Genomic DNA, 15,608 nt, shown 5'->3' with positions numbered 1-15,608 from the left:
GGCTGGATCGCCTCAGGCCAGAAAATGACCAGGTTGGGAGTGCAACTGCAAACATCAGCACATAGATCAAGAGAGTTCCCGAAAAACATCTATTTCTGCTTTATTGACTATGCCAAAGCCGTTGACTGTGTGGATCACAATAAACTGTGGAAAATTCTGAAAGAGATGGGAATACCAGACCACCTGACCTGCCTCTTGAGAAATCTGTATGCAGGTCAGGAAGCCACAGTTAGAACTGGACATGGAACAACAGACTGGTTCCAAAAAGGAAAAGGAGTATGTCAGGGCTGTATGTTGTCACCTGGTTTATTTATTTATTTATTTATATGCAGAGTACTTGAACTGTGGTGTTGGAGAAAACTCTTGAGAGTCTCTTGAACTGCAAGAAGATACAGCCAGTCCATTCTGAAGGAGATCACCCTTGGGATTTCTTTGGAAGGAATGATGCTAAGGCTGAAACTCCAGTCCTTTGGCCCCCTCATGCGAAGATTTGACTCATTGGAAAAGACTCTGATGTTGGGAGGGATTGGGGGCAGGTGGAGCAAGGGACGACAGAGGATGAGATGGCTGGATGGCATCACTGACTCGATGAATGTGGGTTTGGGTGAACTGCAGGAGTTGGTGATGGACAGGGAGGACTGGCATGCCATGGTTCATTGGGTCACAACGAGTCGGACACGACTGAGCAACTGAACTGAACTGAACTGAACTGATGCAGAGTACATCATGAGAAATACTGGGCTGGAGGAAGCACAAGCTGGAATCAGGAATGCCGGGAGAAATATCAATAACCTCAGATATGCACATGACACCACCCTTATGACAGAAAGTGAGGAACTAAAGAGCCTCTTGATGAAAGTGAAAGAGGAGAGTGAAAAAATTGGCCAAAAGCTCAACATTCAGAAAACTAAGATTATGGCATCCAGTCCCGTCACTTCATGTCAAATAGATGGGGAAACAGTGGTTGACTTTAATTCTCTGGGCTCCAAAATCACTGCAGATGGTGATTGCAGCTATGAAATTAAAAGACACTTACTCCTTGGAAGGAAAGTTATGACCAACCTAGACAGCATGTTAAAAAGCAGAGACATTACTTTGTCAAGAAAGGTCCGTGTAGTCAAAGCTATGGTTTTTCCAGTGGTCATGTATGGATGTGAGAGTTGGACTATAAAGAAAGCTGAGTGGTGAAGAATTGATGCTTTTGAACTGTGGTGTTGGAAAAGACTCTTGAGAGTCTCATGGACTGCAAGGAGATCCAACCAGTCCATCCAAAAGGAGATCAGTCCTGGGTGTTCATTGGAAGGACTGATGATAAAGATGAAACTCCAATACTTTGGCTACCTAATGTGAAAAGCTGACTCATTTGAAAAGACCCTGATGCTAGGAAAGAGTGAGGGCAGGAGGAGAAGGGGATGACAGAGGATGAGATGGTTGAATGGTGCCACCGACTCAATGGACATGGGTTTGGGTGGACTCTGGGAGTTGGTGATGGACAGAGAGGCCTGATGTGTTGCTGGTCATGGGATTGCAAAGAGTCAGACACGACTGAGTGACTAAATGAACCAAACTTACTTAGCAAGGCCCTGTGCACCAGATAGCCCTGTGGTTGGTCTACAGTTAGCTTATCACTCTCATGGGACCACTAGTCTCCTCTTAATTGCTTATACCAAATATTTATTAAGTTTTGGAGTTCACTTAAGCCTGAATTGCCTACACATGTTTTTCTAAATAGAGTCAGTTCAAGTGGAGAGAGCTGTGGAGGCCTCCATTATCATGGTACAACTTGCTTTCTAGGTAAAACCAACAAGCAGGCACAGTGGTCCAGTTTGCTTAGAATGACACTCCTGCCTTAGGAGAAGGTTTCTGAGTGAGGTCACTAGCCTATGGTGTTCTGAGCACAAAACTTCTGTCCTTTAAGAGAATGGGAGCAGCTGGAATTGGAGCCCAGTACTCTTGGCCTGGCATTCTAAGGGTAGAGCTTTTGAATGGGGGCTGGGTAGAGATCATCATATGTTTTAGCTACCCTTGCATTGAATAGACTTTGTTCAATGTGAAGCTGGAGGGGACAAGTAATGTTTGCAGCAACAACAATCAAGGGATCATCGTAGCCTTTGACTGTGACCCAGGGGCAGAGGCATCTCTATGTCCCTGCCTGTACTTGCCTGAGTGTACTTTCAGCTCTGCTGGGACGAGAGAGGGCAGGGAAGGAGTGGGTTCTGGCTTAAATGTCATAGATTCTCAGTTTTCCTGATATTTAGTAGGTTTTGTTCAGTAAATTTTTTTTTCTTTATTTTTAGATATTTCCCTGGTAGTCTCTTCAAATCAAACATATGTATTATGAGATCTCAAAATCTCAAGCTTCAAGAATCAGAAAAGAAGGAAAACAAACTAGGCAAACACATATGAACGCATATCAGCTGTATTCACAATCTCTAAAAGCTGATCAAACATCAATTGCCCACTTATTTAAGAGTGCATAAACAAAATTTGGTATATATGTAAAATGGAAAATGGAAAATTACTCAGCAATAAAAGAATGGGTTACTTATACATGACAAAATGAAGAAATCTGAAAATCATTTTACACAGCAAAGAACCCTGAGAGAAAAAATGACATGCTGTATGATTCTATTACATACCATCCAGATCACTGGTTATCTGCAGATGGGTTTGGAGGGAAGAATGGCTTGAAACGAGGCCTAATCAACCATTTGGAAATGAAGGAAATATTCTGTATCTTGATGCGGTGGTGATTTCATTGGCCACAAAACTCACAGAGTTCTTCAATTTAAATACATACTGTTTATTTCAAACCAATTATTCCTCAATAAAGTGTTTAAAAAAATAACGTATAAGTCTTCTTTAGATCCAAGAATGTGTATTTTTGAGCAATGATTCAGAAACATCTTTTTTTTTTTTTTTTTTAAAGATTTCATCTTCACCGGAAGAAAAGGAACTGCACAATAAAATAGAAAATTTAGTTTTGCTTATTCATAATAATGATATATTTGTTGTTTTAAACTAACAATTTATTTAGATATTTCTTATATTAAAAATGGAATATTAATTAAGGAGGCTAAAATTTTAAATATAATTGTTAGTGCAGCAGCAGCTGAGTGAGGATTAAATACCATGAACACTCCTATTTAGTAAAATTAGCTAGTCATGACTCTACAATTAGCTATAATTATAAATGTAATGGGATGCCACAAGATGAGATTAAAGTAGTAATAGTGTTTTAGATAAATGTGGTCTTCAGTTTATTTAGGCATGTTTTACTAGCACTCTTTTGCTTGTAAAATACAGAAACTTCCATGCAACGCGCTGAGTCCTATAATGGAACAAGCCTTCAAGAAATTCGTAATTCTTTTCAGTTTCACCTCACCGAAATCCCAGGCACAGGTTCTTTGCTCACTGGACCTTAGTATTCTTTTATTCAACTGAGAAATAAGAGTTTCTGTAAAGTCAAGACAGTTGACTATCAAGCACATAGGCAAACCAGGATGAGAAAGCTCAGTCTGACCTGACTTTATTTTGTTAACTCTTAATGATTAACTATTATTACTCATACTTTTCTTCTCATTTTGTTAGGTGGTATTTCCCCAGTTAGAGATGCTCAAACAGTAGAAGTCATTACTCACTTCTACCTTGTTTTAACTTTATCAACCATTAATTAATATTCAGTTTAGTTTATCTATAATTTTAAAGGTATTCCCTCTCTCCACCGTCATAAGACAGTGATTATCTTCTTCTATGAATATTTATCTTCCACAAGTTACAAATGTGATTTTTCTAAAATGTCCATTTGAACACAATATATTCTTTGAAGAAAAATCCCTAGTGCTTCCCTGTGGTCTGCAGAAAATAAGTCAACCTCCTTGTCTTCTTACATAGATGTACACAATTTCCATGAATTTCCTTTTAAGTCTTAAATTTCAATCCCTCTCTTTTACATTAACATCAGGAATTAAATTTTTGGAAGTTTAACATATTATTATTTAATTGCCTTTGCACAGAAAGTTTTCTATTTATGTTTGCTGAAGTTTATTTATGTTTACAAATGTACTTATGAAGTTTTCCCTTATCATTTATATCACTCATCTATAGAAGCTGCTCTGTCTTTGTAATTTCTACCCTTGTGGCTTGGGTTCAATCCATGGGTTGGGAAGATCCCCTGGAGAAGGGAGGGGATACACATTCCAGTATCCTGGACTAGAAAATTCCATGGACTGCCCATAGAGTTGCAAAAAGTCGGACACGACTGAACAACTTTCACTCACTTTATTCACTGGGTTTACCATATGACATGTTATTAATAACTATCCATTTAGCTATTTTTTCCATCAATTAATGTGAGCTCAAGTACAGAAATCATTTAAAATTGGGAATTTTTATAGAGCACAGAGTATATAAAAATTCAATAAATATTAATTTGATGAATGATTATTACTAAGGTATATATAACAAAATACGAATTATCTTTACTCTTGTTTACCCTTATTACAATTTCCTTGTGAAAAGGTACAATTTAAAAAAAACAATTAATCAGCTTAGTATATATTCAAATGAAGGGGAGAAATAATAATGATTCAAGCCAGAGAAAACATGAGATAAATGGGTCACTTGGTTAGCCTCTGGACAATTAAGATTTACTTACATTTCACAGTTGAGACTGTGTATGGCAGAGTATCTGATTCTCTCACTAGATATTCACAAAGATTTCTTTAGTAAATCTGGTATTTTGTTCTGTCTTTCTTAATATATCAGACTGTGTTACATTTACCAAGTATATATATATAACATATGGTACTGACAGAAGATAAACAATACATCCCAAACAACAGCCTCAAAGTGTCAGAAGTTGGTATATATATGTCTTAAAAACAAATTACATGGAAACCATTATCATTATCCAAAAGGAAGTACAGAGAAAGTCAGTCCATTCCAAAATCAACAGCCAGACAAAATAGAGTCCATCTTCCTGATGTATGTATTCTGATTAGGTCCAAATACATCTTTCAAAGTATATATTCTTCACATATGCGATTCAAACAAATAAAGTCTCTTAAGATTTGAATTGCATACGGAATTTATAAAGATGGTAACGATAACCCTGTAAGCGAGACAGCAAAAGAGACACAGATGTAGAGAACAGTCTTTTGGACTCTGTAGGAGAGGGAGATGATGCGATGATTTGGGAGAATGGCATTGAAACATGTGTAATATCATATATAAAGCGAATCACCAGTCCAGGTTCGATGCATGATACTGGATGCTTGGGGCTGGTTCACTGGGAGGACCCAGAGGAATGGTACGAGGAGGGAGGTGGGAGAGGGTTCAACATGAGGAATACGTGTATACCTGTGGTGGATTCATGTTGATGTATGGCAAAACCAATACACTATTGTAAAGTAATTAACCTCCAATTAAAATAAATAAATATTAAAAATAGATTTTAATCAGTGATTCTCTAAGTTATTATAAAGCTCAGCAGTTTCAGAACATTACATTTACTTAGCTCTATTTTCAGTTAATATAGAATTAAATAAAAATAGTTTTTTCCCCAGAATCTTCTTCAGGGCTTCTTTGACATCTTGGTTTCTCAGAGAGTAAATCAAAGGATTCAACATGGGAGTGACCAGGGTGTAACACAAGGAGGCCACTTTACTCAGCTCAGGAAATCTGTCAGGGATGACATACATAAAGATGATGGCACCATACAATACACTCACGACTCCCAGGTGAGAGCTGCAAGTGGAGAAGACTTTCTTTCACCCCTCAGTGGAGCGTATTTTTAGAACTGTGGATACAATATATATATAAGACACAGTAATGACAATTATGGTAGGCAAAATGATAATGGTGCATAGGAAAAAGGATATCATATTAGGAATATAGAGATCAGAACAAGAAATCCTCAGAAGTGGACGCTCATCGCAGTAAAAATGGTCAATGTTCCGAGAAGCACAAAAGGATAAAGTAAATGTCATGATGGTCTCAATAACTGAGCTGATACAGCCAAAAAATTAGGAACCAGCCACAAACTGAACACAGAGATGTGTTGACATTTGGACAGAATAGAGGAGTGGGTTGCAGATGGCAATGAAGCGGTCATAAGCCATGATTGCCAGGAGAAACCCCTCAGTCACAATGAAGAGGTCAAAGAGAAACAGCTGGGTCACACAGCCTGCATAGGAGATGGACTTGCTCTCAGACCAGAAGTTGCTCATAGCCTTGGGTGCAATAACAGATGAATAGAAGAGATCGAGGAAGGACAGGTTGCCTAGGAAGAAATACATTGGTGTGTTCAGCCGGGGATCAGTCATAATAATGACCATCATGCCAATATTTCCTAGAAGGATCATGGCATAGACAAGCAGAAAAAGCAGGAAGAGGAGGATGTGGAACTCTGGGCGGACCCTGAAGCCTACAAGAGTGAAATCCGTCACTTCTGAGTGGTTGCTTGTTTCCCTGTCACCCATGGCAGAAATCTGCTGAGAGGCACAAGGCAAAATAAATGAAACTGTGGCTTTGATTCTAGTGCTGTTAATACTTTCTTAAATGGAGAATTAAATTATTTACTGCTTAATAAGATATTGCATACAAAACAATTTTAATGTCAGGAAGATACAAGAATTTAAAGTAGATGTCATTAGCCTTCTTAAACTGTAATTCTATTAAGCAGTGAAAAAATGTTCTTTGGTTATTTTATTTAAATCATAACTGGCAGGGATTTCTGCAAGAAATTAGCGTATTTTATTGCCTAAAATCACTCACATTCTAAATTTCTATTCTTAAAATATTTATAGCTAGGTGCTTTCTTCATCTAAAATTGTAGAATGAACATTTTCTAAAATAGACATATCTCATGTAATAAGATAGTGTTCATAGCCCTCGTGAGAGCGAAGTTAGTGTTTGATTCATTACATGACAGTAGTAAATAAATTGAAAATATTTTTACCTTATTTTAGCTCAATATATTTCATTTTCCTTATTCATGTAGGCCATCTTTGAAAATACAATAAAATAGACAACATTGGCATAGTTAATAACATCCAAAAATCACTAAGTGAAGATAAAGTTCTCTAATGGAATTTTCAAATATTTTCCTTTAGTCAGGTCAAAGCCATTCTCCCAATATATACATTTTTATTGCCTCATTATAAATATTTCATTTCCATTAACAGTCATTTAAAAAATATCACAGTCATTTAAACTTCTTTTTGAGGCAGAGAAAGAAGGTAGTGAATATTCCAACCCTTACACTGCAGTGAATGACTTTCTACCAAGGCTCCATCAATTCAAGTGATCTCACTGTTTAGATAATGTAAGTAAACTTCACTGATATACATAAAGGGAAATCCCTTTCCTGAATTCTGTTACACCTTAGGTGTTTTAAGATAAATATACTTGGGTAAACATGGATATTTAAAGACCATAGCAACTTGCATCATCCAGAGTCCATGATCATGAGCTAGAGTATGGGTAGTGGTGTTTAAGATGGTGTTAGTTATTTAAAGCCTGTGAAACCTTCCTCAGGATATTTCAGCATTGAATTTTTGCTCATCCTCTGTGATGGATTCCACTGGGAGAGGAGTAATCGTAAAGTCAATTATGGTGCCATAAGTGAAGACTCTTGGGCTGTTGTCCATGAGGACTGAAGTAACCTTAGATACAAACAAATAGTCTAATAATAGTCAAAAACAAGGGAAAAAGATAAAAATTCACTTCAAATTATTATCTGTATATCTTGATATACCTATGTTTCAGGATATGACAAATGCCTCAGGATATGACAAATGCTCTCTAAATCACAAATTCAAAGACAGATGATGGTTGCTAATGCTGTTCTCATATATTTAAATACCAAACAGTTAAAAAATATGCTGAAGGAAAGATAGCATTCATACAATTAACTTTATATCTTTAGTAAAAATACTTATGAGATTAGGATCCCTATTTAAAAATTCCTTTAAAACAGCAGTGTGACTAAAAGACTACATTAACACCAGAGACATACTACTCTATTTAGTAAGCCCAACTTGATAAGAATGTCATTTTTCTAAAATATTTTTATCAGTTAATTTTAATATTATTTTTAGAAACCAGATTTTATTTTAAAAATTATGTTTAGAATTTATCTGTGTTTTTAAACTATATAGATAGCAAAAATGATGTGGGACCAGAGCTTCTCTTTTATTATAATTCAGTATTACTAAAAGCTTAATCAGTTTAGGAAGAGAAAGTAGGTTGGATATTTTAAACAGGAAAATATTAAATAAGGATAGTTAGGTATATTAAACTGAGAAACCAGAGTTTCTGCAAAGTCAAGACAGTTGACCTTGGAACACATAGGCAAAAGCAGAATTTGAAAGCTCAGTCTGAGTTCTGAGAATATTTTCTTAACTCTTAATGGTTAAATATTGTTAATCATATTTTCTTCCTTATTTTATGAGGCAGCATTTTCCCAGTGAGAGATTCTTAAACATTGAAATAATTATTATCTTCCACCAGACCTCATTTTATTAACCACCCCAATATTCAGCTTAGTTTATCAATGGTTTAAAAGATATTCCCTCTCTTCACTGTCTCATGTAAGATTGCTGTCATTAAAACAATGATAACCTCTCATTTGGATAATCAGAGGCTTTCTGTGATTATTTTCTTCTATGAATATTTAGCTACCCAAAGTTAAAATGCAATTTTTCTAAAATACAAATTTGAACACAATATATCCTTTTAGAAATCCACAGTGCTTCCCTGCTGCCTGCAGAATAAAAGAAATCTTCCTTGTCTTGTTATATAGGTCTGTATGAGTTCCATGAATTTCCTTCTAAGTTTCTCTTGCTCCCTTTTTTGTGCATTAAAATAAAAAACTAAATTTCAGGAAGATTTTAAACTTTCCTTGATCATTTAGATCACTCATCTCTAAAGACTGCACTCTATACGTATTTCTATATTTGCTTGTATTCACTTGGTTTAACATATGGCATGTTAGATCTCTAGTCAGATACTTTCCCCTCAATTACTGTGACCTCAAGTAGAGAAATTACTTATGCCTAGGAATTTTTATAGGGCAAAGAGTACATCAAAATTCAATACATATTGGATTGATAAAATAATTCTCACTAAGGCACATCAGATCAGATCAGTCACTCAGTCATGTCCGACTCTTTGGGACCCCATGAATCGCAGCACACCAGGCCTCCCTGTCCATCACCAACTCCCGGAGGTCACTCAGACTCACGTCCACTGAGTCAGTTATGCCATCCAGCCATCTCATCCTCTGTCATCCTCTTCTCCTCCTGCCCCCCATCCCTCCCAGCATCAGAGTCTTTTCCAATGAGTCAACTCTTTGCATGAGGTGGCCAAAGTACTGGAGTTTCAGCTTTCTCATCATTCCTTCCAAAGAAATCCCAGGGCTGATCTCCTTCAGAATGGACTGGTTGGATCTCTTTGCAGTCCAAGGGACTCTCAAGAGTCTTCTCCAGCACCACAGTTCAAAAGCATCAATTCTTCGGCACTCAGCCTTCTTCACAGTCCAACTCTCACATCCATACATGACCACAGGAAAAACCATAGCTTTGATTAGATGAACCTTTGTTGGCAAAGTAATGTCTCTGCTTTTGAATATGCTATCTAGGTTGGTCATAACTTTCCTGCCAAGGAGTAAGCGTCAACAAAATATAAAGTTTACTTGTTTATTTTATTACAGTTTTCTTGTAAAAAGGAAGGACATCCAAAAGTAATTTATGAGATTAATTATTAATCAAATGATGGGGAGATATAATTATTCATGTCAGAGAAACCATGAAATAAATTCATTTAGCCTCTGGGCAATTAAGAGTTACTTACATGTCACCCTTCAGGCTGTGCACTGCAGAGTGATTCTCTCACTAAGAGTTCACAAAGTTTTCTTCAGTAAATATGATATTTCATTTGCTTATTACATTAGCTTGTGCTACCTCTACCAAGTACATGTATATCCACATAACACGTTACTAATGCAAGCAAAATGAAGATGAAGCACAGAGAAAGTCATTCCATTTTGAATCAAAAAGGCAAATCATATTCCAAATGTACTTTTCAGCTGTAAGTACATGGAATTCTAATAAATTAAAACTTTATGATTAAATATTTCTAAGATCAATGGGTACAACTTTTTAATCAGTTGCTTCCCCAAGTTGTTATAATTCCCAAGACTTTCATTTACATTACTGTAAAAATAGAATTAAAGTATCTTTTCTCTAGGCTCTTTCTCAGAGCTTCTTTGACATCTTTGTTCCTCAGAGAGTAAATCAAAGGGTTCAACATAGGAGTGACTAGGGTGTAACATAAGGAAGCCACTTTACTGAGCTCAGGAAATGTATCAGGAGTGAGATACATAAAAAATACAACACCATAGAGTACACTCACAGCTCCTAGGTGAGAGCTGCAAGGGGTGAAGTCTTTCTTTCACCCCTAAGTGGAGCGTATTTTTAGAACTGTGGATACAATATTTGTGTGTATATATATATATATATATATGTATATATATATATATGACACAATAGTGACAATTATGGTAGGCAAAATGATAATGCTGCACAAGAAAAAAGAAACCAACTTATGAATATAGAGATCAGAACAAGAAATCTTCTGAAGTGGATGGTCATCACAGTAAAAATGGTCAATGGTTCGAGATACCCAGAAGGATAAAGTAAATGTCATGCTGGTTTGAAGAACTGAGCTGATTCAGCCAAAAAAATAGGAACCAGCCACCAACTGAACACAGATTTGTGTTGTCATCTGGACAGAGTAGAGGAGTGGGTTGCAGATGGCAATGAAGCGGTCATAAGCCAGGACTGCCAGGATAAATCCTTCAGTCACAATGAAGAGAGCAAAGAGAAACAACTGGCTAATACAGCCTGCAAATGAGATGCACTTGCTCTCAGACCAGAAGTTGCTCATAGCCTTGGGTGCAATAACAGAATAATAGAAGAGATCAATGAAGGAGAGGTTGCCTAGGAAAAAATACATTGGTATGTTCAGCCTGGGGTCAGTCATAGTAATGACCATCATGTCAACATTTCCTAGAAGGATCCTGGGGTAGATAAGCAGAAATAGCAGGAAGAGGAGAATGTGTATTTCCAGGCAGACCCTGAAGCCAACAAGAATGAAGTCAGTCGCTTCTGAGTAGTTGCTTGTTCCCCTGTCACCCATGGCAGACAACTGTTGAAAGGCAGAAGGCAAAAGAAATGAAATTGCGACTTTGAGTCATCAATTCATAAATATGCTCTTAAATGTAGCTATACATTATTTACTTCTTAATGAGAAAAGGTATACAAAACAATTTTAATGTCAATAAGATCCATGAATTTGGATTTAGTTATTACTAAACTTCAGGAATTGTTATTCCATTAGACAATGAAAGAAGCTATTTGGTTATTTTATTTAAATCATACATTGGCAAGGATTTATGCAAGAAATTAGCGTATTTTATTGTCTAAGATTATTCACATTCTGAATTTCTATTCTTGCTATATTTATTGTTAAAAATTATCTTATCCAAACTAGGAGTATTACATCTTATCTAAAATAAGCATATTGCATGGAATCTCTATGGTAGTGTTTATAGGCATTATGATAGGTGTCAGTATTTGTGTCATTACATGACAGTATTAAAAATATTTGAAATATTTTTACTTTATTTTACCTCAATATATTTAGTTTCCATTGTTATTGGAGCCATCTTTGAAAACAATGTGATTAGACAATACTGTTACGTTAAGTAAAATCAAAAAACACTGAGTAGATAAAGTTCTCTAACTCTACTTCTAAACATGCGTTCCTTTTCTCATATCAAAGTCATTCTCTCAAATACATGAATTTTAATTGCTTCATTACAAATGTTGAACTTGCATTAATAGTCATTAAATTTTAAAACATGTCATAATTACTTGGCCCTCTCTTTAAAAGCAAAGAAAGAAGCTGGTGAATATTCCAATCCTTATACCGCAACGAACAACTTTCTACCAAGGAAACATCAATTCAAGGGATCTCACCCTTTAGACAGAGATAGGAAACTTCAGTGATATACATAAAGAAATCCCTTTCCTGAATTCTAGTGTACCTGATATGTCTTAAAGTAAGGACAACTGGGTAACTATTGATAAAGATCATAGAAACCTTTTGTCTATAATCTGTGATCATGAGCTAGTGAATCAAAAGTGGTGTTTTTAACGGCCTCAGTTATTTTTAAATCTCTGATATCTTTTTCAAGAGTATTTTAGCACTGAGCTTTTACTCATCCTCTATGATGGATTCCACTGGGAGAGGAGTAATCGTGAAATCAATTATGGAGACATAAGTGTAGACTCCAATGCTGTTGTCCATAAGGACTGAAATAACCTCAGGTACAGTGTAGTAATAGTCCAAATACAAGGAACTTTTCCTTCTCTAGTTGTGTATATCCTTTGGAAAATATTTCTGGACTTTATTTTCTTTACTGACAAAGAATAACTTTATGGTATTATCTCAACATACATATTGGTAAGCATAGAAAAGAGATTTAAAAGTTTGCATATAAGGAAAGGTTTAGATAAGTAAATATTTTAAGTTATGTAGTAAATTATACTTATGATTAAAAGAAATCCCACTTCAATTTGTAATTTTGGAAAAGGTCAGTTTTGATTCCAATTCCAAAGGAAGGCAATGCCAAAGAATGCTCAAACTACCGCACAATTGCACTCATCTCACCTGCTAGTAAAGTAATGCTCAAAATTCTCCAAGCCAGGCTTCAGCAATACGTGAACCCTGAACTTCCTGATGTTCAAGCTTTTAGGGATTTTCTCCCCAGGACTTGGAAATGATGAATCTGAAAGGACAAAATTTGGACAGTCTCTTGCAAGGACTGACAAATTTATTTCTGCAGTCAAGCCTTTTTATAGAAGCAGGAACAAAGAGCGTAGAGTATATGGCCAGCAGAGCGTGTACGGGGTTAAGACATAATCAGTAAAAGATATTTCAAGAACAACATGTTCTAAATGACCCAGGTGTTTATCCCATGACCCATTTTCCCAAGCAACATCTTTAGTATTATTAAATCTTGGCCCCAAGCATGGCTAAAAGCAGGAAATGTTTTTCAGCTATGGCAAAGCCTGGGTACTTCTGGCCCTCCGCCATTTTCCCAAGGACCTTCTCATTCAAGGCTATTTTGCGCTGTGCTTCCCAACATATCCTCCTTTTGTTTTTAGCTTAAGCACAGTAGCTGCTAGTTGGACTCCATTGTGAGAGGCATGGAGTCTTGAGTAGAGACATCTATATCCTATAATCAATGACAGAAAAAGTAGGGTGATTAATACATATATAAAAATGTTGCTTCCTGAAAACCATGTTCTAGGGTCTAGGGATGATAGGGTTTTCGTTAAAGTATCATAAAACTGAGTGCTGTACAACTCCTTAGGTACCTCAACTTGAAAATTAGCAATTTGTTGTTTCAACAGATTGATGTCTAAACTTGAGTTGTTTGTGAGATCCTGAAAATGTGCTTTAACTTTGTCCCAAGGATATTCAGTGCTATTATAAGGCATGTTAGTCAGACAAAAAGACGTAAAATTCCAGTGACAACGTATATGTGTTTGGAAAGTCAGTTGCTGCATTTGATCTCCTAAGTGGATTATCACAGCTTGTAACTCATTAATTCGTGTTTGTAATTGCTGATCTATTTGGGCTTGTCGAGTCCAAAGATCATGAGAGTCTTTGTGCCATGCAGTGATAAAATCATGATTTTGTATAGAATTGTGTAATGCCATACCAGACAGGGTTCCTACTGTAACAATGGATATTAGACTAAGAATGCCAGCAATAATCCACCCTATTATGTGCTTCGACCTTTTCAGACCATTTCTGAGCAGAACTGAAAGGAATACAGAGTCGGTCCATGGCTCTGTTAAATTGACAGGAAGCCATAGTTTAGACCTCTGCTTGACTATAGTGACGTTGGCATTGTGGTAAGAAATAGTATGGTTTAAATATGTATATAAAGCACAAGCTGTACAGTTAACAATTTTAGCAGAAAGATGTATATCAAAGTTACCTACAATAAACATGTACGGGAGGTGCACACAGGATTGTATATATCCTGTACTATTATACATAAAGGTATAATCTTGGGGTTTTAAAGCCTTCACAGTCCCATGTACATTGGCAAAGCATTCCAGTGCAGCAGGAATCTTCCAAATATGCCATTGTTCAAGTCCTATAAGAGGGACTATAATCCTGGGCCGAGGTGGAGATAACCCTCCATTATACCAGTTTAACAATACATCCTTATCAGTTCAAAAGCCAATATTGGACTTATAGAATCCCCACGTGTTGACTCTATGATACCACAAACAGCTATGATTTTTTTCTTGCTCCTCAGAGCAATTCACAAATAACCCATGGGGCCCCCAATCCATGAATTTGAATATGAACTGATTTTGTTGTTTGATAGAAACCTTCTTGAACTGTTCCCGGCAGTTAGACCAATATAGTGGTTGAATTGATCATTTCTTTCTCCAAGATACAGCATCACATATTAGTTCTGCAGGCTGGAAAAGTGAGTCTGTATAGTTAGCTATTTGTCCAGGATAATGTCTTTCAGAACCATTTAAGAGGAAGGATGCAGTTGCAAACCTTCCTATACTGTAGGCGGAAACATTGTGTACCGAGTAAGCCCACCACTGTGGGAATATAGTCATGCACAAAGAGTGAACTCCAAGGCATATAGGTAGTGTCTTGAATCCAATTGAAACATGTATCTCTTTTCCTTCATCTTCTTCATGGATTGACCCCTGCATTGACCGTGGGGCAGGGAAGTGCAGACTATCATTGGTGAATACCATAGGGGCTTTGTCAACCCAATCCACTATGGATAACAAAGGTGGATTAGGTATATATGTCCAATAAATATATTCCACACTTACCCCAGAGGAACAGGAAAGAACAGTTAACACTGCCAGAAACAGCTTATCTGGAGTCATAGGAGTTCCAGTGTTCTTCAGTGTTTGCTCAGCCTGACGAGTCATGTTTTTCACTTGAGCCCATGTCAGGTAAGGATTCAGACAATGGCGTTTCTTCATTGGCTCCTTCAAGGTCATTGACGAGACCCTTCGCGTCAGCTTCGTCACTTGCCAAGGGAGCCTGGTCTTGGGGTCCTTCTTGGTAATGGACATGGTGAAGGGAAACACAGATTTCTTCTGCATCTGCAACGACAAGACCATAACCCTTGCCTAGGAGTCGTAAGATTCCTGGCAGCCATTGATTGAATTGCTTATACCATATTGGTGTATTGATTTCTAATTTGCTGTTTCTGTCTTCTGCAAAATGTCTATCTACACGAGTGTCAGAATTATTTTTTGTTAAGTTTAAAAAATTTAGGGAATAAAGAATTAAAGATAATAATAATTGAGGGTTCACAGGATAAGAAGTGTACCTCCTATTCTAGATTCCCCCTTTCTGTTTTAATAAATGAGTTTTTAGAGTGTGGTGGGCTCTTTCAATAATGGCTTGACTTTGGGGATTATAGGGTATTCCTGTAATGTGTGTGATGTTCCATTCCGATAAAAATGAACGAAACGAGTGCG

The 15,608-nt window shown here is 36.7% G+C and overlaps 3 pseudogenes; all 3 read right to left on the bottom strand.

Moving 5' to 3' along the window:
• Positions 1-5,098: 5,098 nt before the first annotated feature.
• On the bottom strand, positions 5,099-6,587 carry LOC133247751 (olfactory receptor 9K2-like; annotated as a pseudogene).
• A 3,622-nt stretch (positions 6,588-10,209) lies between these two features.
• Positions 10,210-11,232, bottom strand: LOC133247752 (olfactory receptor 9K2-like; annotated as a pseudogene).
• Positions 11,233-13,075: 1,843 nt separating this feature from the next.
• Positions 13,076-15,245, bottom strand: LOC133248918 (endogenous retrovirus group K member 25 Env polyprotein-like; annotated as a pseudogene).
• Between the last annotated feature and the right edge of the window lie 363 nt (positions 15,246-15,608).

This window comes from Bos javanicus, chromosome 5 (assembly GCF_032452875.1).
Source record: "Bos javanicus breed banteng chromosome 5, ARS-OSU_banteng_1.0, whole genome shotgun sequence".
Taxonomy (NCBI): Eukaryota; Metazoa; Chordata; class Mammalia; order Artiodactyla; family Bovidae; genus Bos; species Bos javanicus.
The sequence above is the reverse complement of the archived record's forward strand: the minus strand, read 5'-3'. Positions and strand labels throughout refer to the sequence as shown.